The sequence below is a fragment of the Mesoplodon densirostris genome, chromosome 3, assembly GCF_025265405.1.
Source record: "Mesoplodon densirostris isolate mMesDen1 chromosome 3, mMesDen1 primary haplotype, whole genome shotgun sequence".
NCBI classification, from domain to species: domain Eukaryota; kingdom Metazoa; phylum Chordata; class Mammalia; order Artiodactyla; family Ziphiidae; genus Mesoplodon; species Mesoplodon densirostris.
The window spans coordinates 96,402,740-96,419,145 of record NC_082663.1 but is presented as its reverse complement, the minus strand read 5'-3'; the positions used below and the strand labels follow the sequence as shown (position 1 = coordinate 96,419,145).

At 42.9% G+C, this 16,406-nt stretch overlaps 1 pseudogene; it reads right to left on the bottom strand.

Moving 5' to 3' along the window:
• Nucleotides 1-10,661: 10,661 nt before the first annotated feature.
• Nucleotides 10,662-11,355, bottom strand: LOC132486805 (GTP:AMP phosphotransferase AK3, mitochondrial-like; annotated as a pseudogene).
• Between the last annotated feature and the right edge of the window lie 5,051 nt (nucleotides 11,356-16,406).

The following is a 16,406-nucleotide window of genomic DNA, read 5'->3' as shown; positions in this document are numbered from 1 at the left end:
AATGGTTACAATAAAGGTATTATTGTCCCCCTCCCATCTCCCTGACACTGTCCTTCTCTCCCTCTTTCTCCCTCTCTCTTTTACTCCCACTCCTCACCCTCCTCTCCTTCCCCTGCTCTCCTCCTTCCATAAATATGTAATATTACTGACCAAGGACCTGGTCTTCCCAAGGCCCATGCAGAGGATCGGAGAGATCAGAACACAGGAAATTATCTCCCCAGGAATGGCTGAGCTAGCTAAGGATTCTGTCCAGCAGTGCTGGGACAGAAACAGATACTCTGCCTGAACACACAGTCCTGGGAACTCTCAGTGGCCTCCAAGTGGTTTTCACCAGGTTGTTTGTTTGTTGCAGATGAATGAGGTCACATGTACTCCAACAGGAGTTGGCACATGTCCAGGAGTTTATTTACTTAGGCTTCAAGTGAAGGCAAAGGTTTATTTTGACACTTTCCCGCAGCATCAGAGCTCTGCTTACGAGAGCAGGATGGGAACACAGCAGGAAGACAGCAGCAAGACAGCCATGTGCCACGAGGCAGATGGCAGAAGAGGTGACATTTGTTTCCAAGGGATCTCAAGGCCCTGCGAAGCCCACAAGAGCCGCTCAATTGGTGTTTTCAATTTTAGGACAGTTATTTCTACAGGAAATAACCTTAGTTCCTGACCATAAACTTTAATGATAAAATCTGAACCTTGGTAACCCCGTGAACCGGAAAGGATTACCGTAGGATGATCAAGAAAACTCATGTCTAAAGAATGGCAAGTTCCACGGTTGCTTCAGGGATGAATTCTCACATAGATTAATATGCGTTGATAAAGTCTGAGAGATGAAGGGAGGAACATGGGGGAAATGAGGGGTCTAGGAATTTGTCACTAGACCAGGTGTATTGGTCCCAACCATTTTGGTTTTGAAATCCATGCCTGAAAGTTTGGTGGGTGATTTCAGGCACAGTTAGATCCAGGGCTCTCAACAGTACGTGAAGGACTTTTGTCACTGCCTCTTTCCCTCAGCCTTGCTTTCCTCAGTGTTAGTTTCATGCACAGTCAGGCATTCCCTACATGTTGGTAAAGGGTTACCAAGGGGTTCCATCTACCAGTTTAGCAATCCTGGGGTCAAATACCATTTTCTCTGTATTTCTAACAATGTCAGGGCTGATTTTCACTGCTCAGTTTGGGACACATGCCCATCTCTGAACCAGTCACTGCCCCTGTGATCTTCTAGGCCCAGACCTGGTACCCAGGTCTGGAGCCAGTCACACCAGACTGGGGAATGGGAGGGGAATTTCAAGGGAAAATTAGTGTGTTATCTATCAGAGGCAGGAGGAGATAGCTGACAGGCAATTAAATACCCCCTACACTGGCATAGACTGCCTAGCTTCAAGTTTTTTTCCAGTAGTAAATGAAAGGGAGAAGGGGGACTACCAATGTACCCCCAATGTATGATCCTTCTTGGAAATGTTAGAGATCACAGGCTCCCAGACTACAACCAAGGCTCTGGGGCTTACTCTAGAGTTTTTGGGTGTCTTGTAGTTATCCCAAGTATTGGGGTTGAAAACAGATTGGGACTAGAAAATATAAATGTGTTCTTAGAGGTATTCTCCATGCCTGGATGAATTCCTGGTCTAGGATTTTCCTCAGAAAAGTAGAATATTAGAAAAATTTTCCTAAGGAGTCCTTAGGAAATCCTAAAGAGCCAGCCTGTTTTATTTTTGCCATTGTTCCATTATTGCCTCTAATTAAAGACTTTCAAAGCAGTGAGTAAAGGGAGAGCTGGACTCATACTCAGGAGTTCTGCCCCCAAATCAGGGGGCTCTTCTCTGCTCTGCTGTGGGTGGGTAGAAAAAGCAGTAAAAAAAACATTGGTGCCACCTTCCAGAAATGGCATGTTCGAAAATAAATCTTTTTAAGACTGAGAAAATGTTGCCTTTCTTAATACACAGATTGGGTGGAGTCTACAGAGACTTGGAAAATGCTGGATCAGAAGGCAAATGATGTGGTTGAACCAAGCAAGCAGAGAAAAATGAAGTACTGCCAGCCCTTTCACCGTGTCGGAACATGAGAACTGGGTGAAGACAAGTAGCTCACCTGCCAATTTTTTTCCTTACTGGGGAGAGAATATTCTGGAACTCTTCCTACAGGAAAGGCCATCAGGCATAGACCTATTTCCAAACAAACATTACTAGTAAGGAGGAGTGGTATAGTTTGGAAATGTGAAGAAAGAAGAGAAAGGTGTCAACTTTGGCTGCAGGAACAGCTCAGGTGATTGCCCAGGGGAGAAGCGCCAGCCACAGACCTGTCAGTTAGATTCCACCTCTGAGCATGCTGGGAAGTTTTCACAGAGCTTCTGGTCATTCCTCATTCCTTTTACTGAGGAGGGTTCAGAAAGTCCAGGTTAGACAAACCCTGTGCCTCCTTCTCAGTTCCAGAACATGACCCAAAGAGGAAGCAAGATCTGGAAATGTCAACAGAGGTAACCCAGTTGACATGCCACACATACTCCCTCACCTACAACTACTGGAAAGGGCCATCCTACCCACCATGGGACTGGACCAGGAATGGCCCCTAACCAAACCAGGAACCAACTGAATTACTCTTTCTGAAATCGGAGACATAGCTAGAACTGCCAGCATGCTTGAGGAACATAAGGAAACAGATACATGGAATGTAAGCTGAGGCACCAGGGCGACCACGTGCTGCACTGGGGACCCTGAGCCTGAGTGACGAGCACTTTTCTGTTTTAGACCCACTGATTCATGTATGTGGACCCCCATAGGCTTTGGAGCCTGTGACCCCTGTGCTAAGTAAGAGAGCTCAGCTCTGGCCGTGGAGGGTTTCTCAGGGATCCCAGCTCCTGTCCCTTCTGAGGTCTAATTTATTAGTTATCCTGAATTCCCAAGACTTTTTCATACATAGAGTGAGCACTCTGTCTTCTCTCTGCTATGCTCACACAATACACAACTTATCTGAGCAAAGTTGAGTGGGTTTCAGACCCAGCTGCCAAACGAGCTTTCAGTAAAACAACTTCTGAGCATTAACCTAGTGGAGGCAAGATGCCATGGGGAAGGGAACTGGAGTGTATGGCACTTCGTTTCCATGCCTTCACCTGGAGCCATTGGCCCCTCTAAAAAGGTCCTCCACACACCTCCTTGGCGGCCTCTGAACCCCTGTTAATGTGGATTCTTTCAGGCTTCACCCCACCCCAGCACCTGGGCGTAGCTAACTATGTCATGGAGACATCAAGCTATAAATGACTTTTTTTTTTGCCCCTACCTTCTCACTCAAGTTGTCAACTTGTATGTTCAGGAGATAGTTTTAGATGTTTGCTTGTTTTTTTGAGGAATTTTGGTGACCTCACTCACTGGGTCTGTGTATAGATGCCAGGAGAGGAAAGGGTCCTCACCATCGGCAGAGACCTGTGTGTTTTGGGGCTGTTGCCCAAGGAAGTGGGTGTGCAGCATGCTTTAAAGCCATCGTGGGGTACTGTGCTCTCTTCTGTGAGTCAGTCATGTGCTGTCTAAAATAGGTGTTGAGTGTGGGCAGGGCAGTTCAAAGACAACAGGACTCATTGAGTTTATTTCCAGGGAGAGTGCGACCCCTCATACAAAGGCTTGGTGAGGCTCCTTTTGGCTGTTGTAAGGGTCAGATTGAGCGTGCAAACCCACTGAGCTGACTGGTTCAGCTCGGCCCTGGTGATCCCTACATACAGCTGTGTGCTGTGTCTTTAGGGAGGTGGGAGCAAGTGGATTTTACCAAATGTCTGGACGTGAGGCAGGCGCATACTTGTGGCTGGGCTTTCCTAATAAACTCTACAGTGTGTGGTTCCCTAAGAATGCACAAGCTCACTAATGGAGCCTAAGACTGAGGCACACTAGGGATTTTCACACTTTTAGAACATGGGTTTGGAGATGAGGAACCCTCCCCTGCTCCACACACTTGTATGAACATGTTCTCATGTTGGTCATGTGAATGTTTAACCAATAGCTCAGGCTGATACAGGACAATCGGCTTAGTTCTAAGGCTACCCATGGCCCTTCCTGCTCAGCTGGCTATTCCATGTCAGATCATTGCAAGGGTCATCACATGACTATCAGCAATCACATGTGAGACCTGAGGAAAGGAGCCTTCTGATTTGAAAAGGTCATGTGGTGATGAGCAAACTCCAGGCAATCTGTAGCTGTAATGCATCAGGGCAAGGAATGGACACCTTTTCTGCAGTGCAAGGAGGAGGGGAAGTAGTTGTTTAGAAACATTGCAAATATTGTTGCAAGAAAAGCTAGGAATGTCCAAGGATTACGTGTGGCAGGTGCCTGTTGTGTCAGAGAAAACTTTTAGAGATCACTCTGTAGGGGGCGAGGAGGAAGGTTTGCTGGACTAACAAAAATACTTGCTTTCCACCCAGCCTTGCCCTAGGCAGATATGTGGCAGAAGGTTATCCTTCAACTTCCCTTTCTGTACCGTTTTCTTGACCTCGCTCTTAGCTTTCACATCCCATATCACCACCATCCATGCTGTAGGCAACCATCACTCTCTCTGCCCTCTTATATCCCTCATTTTTATCCTAGAATAAGTATTAGTCACTGTGTTAAGTCTTCCGAGGTGATTCTAAGCCTTACTGTTAACTGAAATATTAGAAGAATGTGTCCCCCTTTTAGTGACCATCTTCAGAAATGGAAGGCCCTGTGGACAATAGGAGGGCTTTTGTAGTTTCTTGACACTGCAAATCATGATTTAAGGCAAATTCTGCTTAAGGCAAAGACAATAGCATATCCAACAAGAAACCAGAAGCAGAAAGTCATCCAAACAGAAGGACAGTGTCCCTAAAAGGGACTCACATTTTTCTTATGTGTTGCCACTTTTTTTGTTGTTATTTTTGTTTGTGTTAATTTGTTTCTTAAATTATATTTTGTTTTAGTTTGTTTTTTGAGAACTTGACATTTTCCCTCCCCTGGTGCCCACAACTGTGGGAGCAGCATTGGCTGGCCCATGGCATCTCTTTGGGACTCAGGAGTCACTACAGCTTCCAGGTCCTGAGGGTCCCTCCCTACTGCATTTTGGGAAGCCATTTTAAGCAACAAGAGAGCTACTAACAAACTACAATATAGTTGAAAACTTTGCTGCCAGATGGTAGTTATATATAGCCTGAATCTCACCTTGTTGTCACTTGTAAAGGCTACCTCTGAGCCCAAGCTCCCAGTACATACAGTATGTCATCTGATTGCCCTATTGCTTAAATTTGTTAACTTTTGAGAGCAATATCATGGAGACTAAGTAAAGGAAGATTCTAGGATTGTTAAACTTGCTAAAGCTTTTTACCAGTTCTCAGATGATTTCTGAAATGATCACATTTGGAGACATATTGCATGCAATGTTTCCACCTGTTAGAGCCCCATGAAATGGCCATTCCAAATGGTAATAATGCCAGGAAGTGTGTCCTATTCTTGCTAGATGAAAACCCCATTAAGACTTCATTTACTTCAAAGTAATTTACCTGGACCTCTTTCCTTACCTGAATTAATGGTTTTTATCAATGTCCCAGTGCTCAAGGGATATAGTAGGCATTGTTTTTCTTTTTTTATAAGGAGAAAAAAATATATTGAGAAGGCAGAGCTACAGCTCGTTCCCTCTGAGTGGGGGTCTGTCCTTTTTTTTCCTATCACAATTCTGTCAATTCTCTTGCCAGTATTTTCTAATTTCTTTCTTAGTTCTAAAGATTTTCTTCTAATGTATTCCACCCTCCAATTCCATGTCCCACCAAGTAACAATTTCCCATTCTCCTCCCAGCGTCTTTCCAGTCAACATCTAACTTTACTTCCTCCTCGTTTCTTTCACCTCATGACTTCTTCTCTTACCCATAATCATAATTGGGTGGGTTTTTGCCATCCATGCAACAGTGGCTCAGTGGGATATCTGATAAATTCCCAAAGCCTTACAGTTTGACAGTAGCCAAATCCTGTATCCACATGGCCTGACATCCTCTTTACTAAACACACATTCTCATTGCCTATAAGTAATCCTAACCCCTTTGGAGTCCTCCACCACCACCACCAAATTTGAATCTTTTTTTCCAATCTCCTGACATTATGAAGATTTTCTCAGCTTGCTGAAAGGAGAGCAGTGCTACTGGGTCATAATATTCAAAATTCTCTTATACACATCCCCCATCTTTTCTTCTTCCTAATACCTACTCCCCACCTGCACTCTATTCAAACTCATTTCATTCTGCATACCTGGTGTTTTCCTATTCCTTGCTGGAGAAGGCATCACTGTAAAGCTGTCTAGATGGTCAACCACCAAAAATGTGCAAGGATCTCACAAGACCATGATCATAGGCCTAATTGGAGAATAACGGCATCCCACAATTGCACATAAACATGTTCGCATTTCAGTTTATGTAAGTTTATGTCAATTACTGATAGAAAATTTAGCTGTTTTTTAGAGAAATGCATTGTGTTTTGGGTTACTTCATCTTCAGAATCCATTTAATTGGCTTTTTTTCCAGATTTTTAGTTAGAACTAAACAAAAGCTATTGTAGACTAGAAAACATCAAACAAATATATCATGATTTCATTGCAAGTTGGTTTCACAACCTGCATACTTGAAAAATGAGCATCATCAGCTAAGTTTAAATACAATAGAGATATCAGAGCTCGACCCACTGGCCACACAGGAGAAGGTATTTATGTAAGCAAGCTTTCAAAAATCAGTAACTAGAGTGACATTTGATGTGGCATTTGATAAACAACAGATAAAATGAAAAGTGTTAGTTATCCATGGTGATGACTAATGATAAAATAATGATAAAATATCCATTGCTTAAATATTTCCATGTGTGGGAGAAAAATATACGACAAGGAGGGCAGGCAGAGCCTTTTGTGATGAATGTTCCAGCTGGTGAGACTGCCAGGTGGTTCTGAGTCTCTGTTGAAAACTGTTTAGAAGGCTTGCCCTTTCAGAGGAATTCAGCTCTCCTACTTTAAAGTAGTGGTTTACAAAAGCCAGGGAGCTTTGAAAATACAGCAAACATAGCAATAACCATGGCCTCCACCCATGATAACCAAATAAAAATATCCAGGGTGTCAATGTTCTGTCTTTTTTTTTTTACATCTTTATTGCAGTATAATTGCTTTACAATGGTGTGTTAGTTTCTGCTTTATAACAAAGTGAATCAGTTATACATATACATATGTTCCCATCTCTCTTCCCTCTTGCCAATATTCTGTCTTAAAGCTCCCAGCTGATTCTAATGTGCAGCCAGAGTTGAAAGCCATAGCTCTAGGCCTGATGACTTATGAATTTTGAGGGTGGACAAGGAAATGTGGTTCCATTTCAGGGTGGTGGACTAAGTATATCGTCCATCATCTTCATTCCTGCAGCAAGGGCCTTAACCGATGATCCTAAGTAAGAAGTGAAACTTTCAGTGAACCAGAAACCAGGATAAATCCTAAAGTATGGGATGTACACTGGATTGATGCAAAAACACAGAGACCAATCTAAAATGTGTACAGAAGACTAGTGCCAAAAAGGTGAAGGAGCACCAAGACTCCATCCCCAAAGGTGGCAGATACCCAAAGCAGGAGGGTAACAAGGACAATCAACACTTCGGTCTGTTGCAGGAGGGGCCATCAGTTCATCCTCTACTGATGCCTTTCCATCTGCTCTTGAGCCAAACAGCAATGACAAAGTGTCAGCCTCCAGGTAGGAGTCATGGCCAGGGAGCCCAGATTAGATGGATCTGGGGCACTGCTGCAGGAGGGGCCATCAGTTCATCCTCTACTGATGCCTTTCCATCTGCTCTTGAGCCAAATAGCAATGACAAAGTGTCAGCCTCCAGGTAGGAGTCATGGCCAGGGAGCCCAGATTAGATGGATATGGCTCTGTGTCATGAGGAGGGGAATTGGGCACCAGACCTGAACACCCCAGAGAAATCTCACCCAGTGGCTTTTCCTTCTTCACTGTCCCTGAGAAAAGACCAGAGGACAATTTAGAACAGCAGTCTCCCCAAGAAGATGACTACTCATTGACAGACAATGCAATTTAATGGAGAATCTCAACCGTATAGATTACAGAGACAAGATCACCACACATATGAAGAAGACCAACACTACAAAAGAATACACGCTCAACAAGATGGATGAACTAACAGCACCCAAGCAAGATAAATGATAGAGCAAGCAAAGCAGGAATTAGGAATAAGCATAAGTAGATTTTTCTGATAGATGTGTGAGGATAGAGCAGTCACAAATAAATCAACTGGAGGTCATGGAGATTAAAATTTGGTCCTTATTATAAAAAAACTGAATAAGAAGATGAAACTGATATTTTTCCTGACGTTTAATTTTATTATAATAAAGACTAATGATGTCTTATAACCTAGTGACTAGTGATAGTTCATAAGTTTAGTAGTTTACTTTTTGGAAAGCGTATAACAATATTCAAATAAGACATTATAGAAAGTATTTTAAAGAATGAAATGTTTTCTCTGATTCTTTTTAAAAGGCTTGGTCCATTTTGAAAAATTGACAATGAATGAAAAATAAAATCAAAAGAAAGAAAAATAAGTTTTCCCCTCAAATACATAAGAAACACTTGCTGGTATTTGTATTTGAAGTGCCTGGAGTAAGATGGGCTGAATTTTTCAAAGGCAGTTAGTAATAGCTTGTACAAGGACATGTTTCATTTGATTTAGCACCAACTAAAATAAAAATAAATATACCATTTAAGATATAGCCTGGTTTCTCCTCCATTTCTCATACTGCCCCACTACTCCAGGGCACAGTACATAAGCACTCATTCTCAGATTACACACACTGGCAAGATTTTTTCCCCTTAAGATAGGATGTCAGCGAACGCCAGCAGGTATCAACTGCTTTAATCAGGAATAAAGAACTCCACCTTCAGCAAATTCAATTACTTTCCTGGTCCTGTCATATAAAGCCTTTCTATTGCCACATCTCTTTTCTAATTATGATGGTTATTTCTGTCAAGGAAATTTCCCACCAGGCATGCTTGATCTCTTTCTATTTCCTAATGATACAGTATTTTATGTTATGCAGTATCACAAGTTTTCTTCTATTCATTCTTTTTAAAATACTTTGTTACTCACCAAGGCATAGAGATCAAAAAGAGAACGGGCAAGTAGATCCTAAAACACACTTTTTTTTTGGCCGCATGGGATGTGGGATGTGGGATCTTAGTTCCCCAACCAGGGATTGAACCAGTGCCCCCACAGGGGAAGCACACAGTGTTAACCACTGCGCCGCCAGGGAAGTCCCCTAAAACACGTTTCTTAACCTGAGTAACATCTGAAAACATAAGATGTCAATTACACTTTCCATTAAAAAAATGCATTCGGGCTTCCCTGGTGGCGCAGTGGTTGAGAGTCCGCCTGCCGATGCAGGGGACACGGGTTCGTGCCCCGATCCCGGAAGATCCCACATGCCGCGGAGCGGCTGGGCCCGCGAGCCATGGCCGCGGAGCCTGTGTGTCCGGAGCCTGTGCTCCGCAACGGGAGAGGCCACAGCAGTGAGAGGCCCGCGTACAACAACAACAACAACAAAAAAAAAAAAAAAAAAAAAAATGCATTCAATTTTGGTGCTTGTACAAGAACTTATAATGTCAGTTTCTAACATGTTGTATCCCTCAGTGAACACGTATTTTCAAAAGAAAACAAATCATATCGAAGTAATACTTTCCTAAATGTTTTTTTTATAGCAAATTGAAAATTCTGAGTAAACTGAAGGTATGTTTAACAACAAAAGTAATATAGCTCATATGGCCTCCTTATAGGTTTCTTAGTTTAAAGACAGCAGTTAACTAGCATTCTGCAGTGGATTGGTAAATCCAGTTATTTTTATCTGGAATTTTATAGAGGTAGCATCTCACAAAACCACATCCCCTGTGCTAGAAATGTCTTTTTTGGTATCTGGCTACACAAAAGCTTCTGATGAAATACTTTCTGCAAATTAGTATAATGTTAATTTTTTACTTTTCCAGAAAAATATGAAACCTTACCAATCACTTATTCTTACTGAACACAAGTTAGCTTACTACCAGTTGCTCTTGTACTTTTGGTCTAAAAGAATTTTTTACAGTTTAGACATTTTTAATGTTTCTGAATTGCACACTCAGAAGACAGCTGGATAAAACACACTAGACAATTTCAAAAAAATCATTTTTTAATTAATTTATTTTTGGCTATGTTGAGTCTTCGTTGCTGCGTGCAGGCTTTCTCTAGTTGTGGAGGCGGGGGCTACTCTCTGTTGAGGTGTGCAGGCTTCTTCTTTCGGTGCCTTCTCTTGTTGCGGAGCACAGGCTCTAGGCCCGTGGGCTTCAGTCGTTGTGGCACTTGGGCTCAGTAGTTGTGGCGCTTGGGCTCAGTAGTTGTGGCGCATGGGCTTAGTTACTCCATGGCATGTGGGATCTTCCCGGACCAGGGCTCGGACCCGTGTCCCCTGCATTGGCAGGTGGATTCTTAACCACTGCGCCAACAGGGAAGTCCCCAAAAGACAAATCTTACTATCAAACTCATTTGGCATATGCTTAGTATCCTGAATAAAATCCACAGAAGTGAAACTAATATAATTTTCAAAGAATTCATTCATGGTGGGGTCTTAGAACAAGGAACTCCATGTGAAGAAAGGAAGAGTTCTGCTCATCTTGCTAATCACAAGGATTTTTCCTCGTGGGGTAATTGAGTTTTTTGGTGTCTCTGTGGGACTTTTGTTTGCAGGAAAGCATGCATACAGGCCCAGATCTGATTGGTTTCTGTTCCAGAAAATGTTTCCAACACTCCCTTTTTCTCGTAATATTCCAGGACCAGTTTTGTTTGGTGTTAGTAAACCTTCATTCTCTTGATAAGTGTTTCTGGTTTATCATCCACACGCTGAATTAAGAGGCTCTCCAGTCACATCATCCACGTCGACTGCTTTGGGAGGGTTAAATTCGAGGTTGTAAACGCGGCCACTGGCTGGATGAATCCAGCGAGCCGTGAGGCGTTGCCGGATGACCTCAAAGGGCACGTTCAGGTTCATCACCAGGTGTACCTGATAAACTCTATCCAGGGCTTCAGCCTGTGTAAGTGTCCTGGGGAAACCACACAACAGCCAGTTATACTGGGTGAAATTCTTCAGCTCCTGGAGGATCAGCCGAGTCATGAGGTCATCTGGGATGAGCTTCCCCTGGGCCATGAAAATGTTGGCCAGCACACCAATTTCTGCATCCCTCAGCATGTTGTCTCGGAGCACGTCCCCGCTGGAGAACTTCTTCAGCTGGAAGTGTTTGATGATGCGCAGTGCCAGGGTGCTCTTGCCGGAGCCTGGGGTGCCCATGATCACGGAGCGCAGGAACTGCTTTGACGCTCCTATGGCTGCTGAGTGAGGCCAGGGCCAAGCCAACGGTTGGGCTCCTGGTTGGACGCCAGCTGCGCCTGCGCTCTCGCTCCCAGTCGCGGCGGCCCGACGTTGCGGGTAGAGCCACGAAAAAGCGCAGAGGGCGAGAGGGCGTAACCCACGCGGAAACGGACGGACGCTACGGAAGAACGTATGCGTGAGTTGTAAGATTGCGTCAAGGAATTCTCCCACAATGCAGTGTGAAGGGCGGAAGAGGTGGGAGGTAAGAAAGGAAAATGAAGAAACAAAGTGGAGATTCAAAAGTTCCACCTTTCACAGGAGGAAAAGGAGAGGAGGGAGGGATACAGTACCTAAAGAGATTATTAAAGACAAGAATTTCTGGAATTAAAGAATGATACAAGTCACGGAACTAGACAGCAGAACAGTTCAGAAGATCTAGAAGCAAATGTTGGCAAAGGTGTAAGTAGGTCTCTCGCACTCCGCTGGTGGGGTTCCCCCACAGCTGGTTTGGAAGGCAACTTGGCAGTGGCCATTTTTTAAAAAAATTTCTTCTCAGTATCTTCCTTGGAAAAACACTCTCAAGTGACAAGAAGGGTATAGGATGTTCATTTCAGCCTTATTTATAACAGCAAAAAATTGTTAACAACTTAACTGTTCATTAATTAGAGAATAGATAAGTGAACCTTAGCCATACTATGCAATATTATGCAGCAGCTAAAAAGATCTCTATGTGCTAACATGAAAAGATTTCTAAGACATTGTAAATGCAAAAAGGTGCAGAATGATACCATTTAGGTTAAAGAAAGATGTAATTTATGTTTAAATATAACTATTAAGTGAACTGGGAAGCTGGGTTTCAAACAGTGGAAGGACATGACTTGATTTTTGTTTTTAGATGATTGCTCCATCTGCAAGAAGGAGAGCAGTTAGAAGGCTATGTCAATAGACCTACAAAGAGGTGAGAAAGTACTATTTTAATTTTAATTTCATCAATATAAGTGAGATTGAGCATCTTTTCATTTGTTTATGGACCATTTGCACTTTATTTGTAGAATTTTTAAAGTGACAATTACCTTCTAATCACTTCCCTGGAAAAATACTTGGGGTTTGGTTTACTCAGCAAGATGTGAAACAGATCCTCAGCTTTGTCTCAGGTGGTCCAAGTGCACTGACTTAATACAGCATCAGACTGTGCATCATATGGCGCTACTCTAATTAGAGGTTGCTGAGCCACCAACCCTGCATCCGCTTCCTTCTCTAACCACTTTTTAAAAATAAATAAATAAATAAATAAATAAATAAATAAATAAATAATTTATTTATTTATTTTGGACTGCGTTGGGTCTTCGTTGCTGCATGTGGGCTTTTCTCGAGTTGCAGCGAGCAGGGGCTACTCCCCATTGCGGTGTGCAGGCTTCTCATTGCAGTGTCTTCTCTTGTTGCGGAGCACAGGCTCTAGGCGTGCAGGCTTCAGAAGTTGTGGCCCGTGGGCTCAGTAGTTGTGGCTTGCGGGCTCTAGAGCGCAGGCTTAGTAGTTGTGCCACATGGGCTTAGCTGCTCCATGCCATGTGGGATCTTCCTGGACCAGGGCTCGAACCCGTGTCCCCTGCATTGGCAGGCAGATTCTTAACCACTGCGCCACCAGGGAAGTCCCTCTAACTATTCTTGAGCCACTTCATTTCTGAAAAAGATCCATAAAAATGATGTGATGGCTTGTTCTCATTCTATGAGCAAGAGAGAAAGCTATTTCCAGAAAAAAGATTTTGAGATTGGAAACCTAATTTCTGTATCTATATTTTATGGTAGCAAAGTAGATCTGCTGCTCTAATTTCTCAGACTTAAAAAAAAAAAAGTTTTTGCTACTTTAGGTCTTTAAGTTAGTCATATAATCTCTTTTATTGTTGCTATATTCAAAAGAGTTACACTGAATACATAAGGTGTTTCAAAAGGTATATGGATATTTAATAGAAATTTAGCTCATATCTTCCAGCAAAGGAAAAAAAAATCATGTTATAACTTGAAGCAGTATTTTGCATAATACTAACTGCTTTGCATAATAAAGCAGCACACTATGACTGTCTTTTAGGATAACTAATTATATACACAAAAAGTGATCCTGCCAAGGCCTTTCTGTCCTACTAGATAGATTTAGCCTTCTAGTGTATTCAGCCTTTAACTGAGATATCTAATTTGGTACCAGACTCTGATCACAGAATATTTCAGAGGAGTGTCTGTGGAGTGTGGTAGGGTTCACTTGGCTATAGGTGTGAGTGGGAGAGGATGTGTCCCAGAGCAGCTTAGAGCAGACACAGTCGGTGTTGGCCTGCTGGTAAGTGTCAGACTCCTAGAGCACAGTGACTCACTTTTGGCTCCTGAGATTACCTTGCCCCTTCCTCCTTTCCCAGACTGATGTTGAACAAGCCACTTGGGACAAAGGGTTTTAAAACTTACTCTTAATAGCATCTGGTAAGAGGTTCTTTGACCAAATACATATAAACCAGTAGTAGCCAAGTAATATCAGACAATACATTTGATTTCATTTAGCAAAACGCATCCAGTGCCAACCAGATGTGATTGTGGATGTTTATGGAAACTTTCTAGGTAATTTGCACAGTAATGGAATCCAAATGGCATAGCAGTAAAAGAAAAACAGCAGGGGCTCTTCAGATTATGCCGGTTTTTATAGTACTAATCATTCATTCATTGACTCAGCAAACTTTAATCAGGCATTTATCTGTGTGACCAGTTGTTCTAAGCACAGAGGATGCAGCCTATAAGATAGAAAGAAGCCTGAGTGTCTGTCCCTGTGCCATGACCTTCTCATGGGTATTATGGGCCAGTGTTTCCCAAAGTGTGACAGTTGCTTCTCTGGAGAATGTGAGATAAGTTTAGGTCTCTGTGAAAGAACATTCCCCTCCCCCACCTCCAGATTTGATAGTTGTGTTTTATTTTATTTTTAAAACTATTTTATTATGAAAATTTCACAGATACTTAAAATTAGAGAGGTAATGGTGTAGCCCCATGTACTGTAGTTTCAACAGTGATCAACCTTTTGCTAATCTTGTTCTATCTCATATTTTTTCTTGAGTATGTTAAGTAATAACACTTTTAAATTATAATGAAGAGTATATATGTTTTAATGTGCATAAGAAAAATATAGCTAGCACATCCAACCTAATACTTCAGTGTTCTTGCTTAGGACAAAACTAAGCTATAAATTTGTTTTAAAACTGTTACACAGATAGGGCAAAGTTCAGCTAGGGCAAACTTGACTGACTAATAGACACTCCCCTTCATCGATTCCTTCCCTCATTGAGGCTGGGATGGTTAGAAGTGATTCCTTCTTCTATAGGAAATGCTTAGCACCATGTGTGACACTTAATAAGCACTTACAAAAGAGAAGCTAATATTGTGTTTGGGAGCCATCTTTGATTCCACAGAACTGATACTGGCCAACATTTATTAAGCACTTACTGTGTACAGGCACTGCGGTGGGAGATTTACATATGTTATCTCATTTCCTCTTCATAGCCACACTCTGAGTAGACGTTATGATCTCCATTTTCGGAATTAAAAATCAAGGCTCAGAAAAATGAAGTAAGTTAAGGTCACAAAGCTATTAAGTGGCAGGGCTAGGACTTGAGCTGAAAGCCTGTTTTCCTCCAAGGTCCATCACGGTTTTCCACCCAGTTCCCAGGACAGCCAGGGCCTCTGAGAAACAGTTGGGGAAAGAACTAGATATGTGGAGTTTGGAGGCTTGGTGTAAACCTGATTCTTCCATTTGCTAAAGTTGTGACCTTAAACATTTCATTTCACTTTTTCTGGCCCTCTGTTTCTTGTGCATACAGTGAGGACAATAATGCTAATTACCGAATGTTCGAGCACAGAGTACAATCATTTATATGGACATTTGACACCATGGGCGCTAAATAACCGTTTGTACTCTATTCACGCGCCAGTAACAGGGAATGTGATCTTGAACAATCCCCTTCCCTCTCTGGGTCTTGGTATCCTCAGCTGTAAAGATGATGGCATAGGCCCTTAAAGTCCTGCTAGGGATAGTTGTTCCACGATTGTATTCCAACTGGACCACAAGAAATATTAGTGACTGAAGTTAATGGAAATAACTAGGTAAACTTCCATTCAGTGTGATTTTATTTATAATTATGTATACTTGTCTTAGTCTGATTCCTTAGAAAGCAGAGCCAGACAATGACATGTTGCTGCTGCTTGTTAGGAGGTACAATGCCAAGGAGCAGAAGCCAGAGACCTGAGAGACACAGGAGTGAGGCAGGGAAGGAGGGAGAGAAATTGGAGCAGGCGTAACTGAGCTGGTTGCCACCCAGTGCTCCTGGTTGCTCTGTCTTAAAGAAGCAGCCTCTGAAAAGCTGCATCTCAGTCTTTCTGGAGTGAAAAAAAAGAGAATGAATTTATCTACCAGTTTCCGTCTCCTGTTTGGCAACACCTTGACCACGAGGTGTTTATTCCTCTGCAATTATGGGTTGTACAGTTCTGGGCTCTGGGGCAAGATCCCTTGTGTCCCACATCTCAGTGTGAACAGGGAGGCCCAGGATGAGAGATGAGAGGGGTGTGGCCTGGGCACGAGGCTGGGCTCTGAGAAGTGTACCTGCAAGTAGTTGGAACTGGTAGCCATGGTGGTATTTGGAACAAGGGTTGGGAGGCTGAGAGGACCTGCAGTGGTGGAGGTGTGTGATACAATAACTTCTGCCCCATTGACTTTTTTTTTTTTTTTTTTTTTGCGGTACGCGGGCCTCTCACTGTTGTGGCCTCTCCCGTTGCGGAGCACAGGCTCCGGACGCGCAGGCCCAGCGGCCATGGCTCACGGGCTCAGCCGTTCCGCGGCATGTGGGATCCTCCTGGACCGGGGCACGAACCCGCGTCCCCTGCATCGGCAGGCGGACTCTCAACCACTGCGCCACCAGGGAAGCCCCTGCCCCATTGACTTTTAAACAGAATCTGAAGGGGCTTATAAAATAAGAATGATGAGGAGGTGGAAATAATTCATAGAAATATGAAAAAGAAATGACCTCACTTTATTA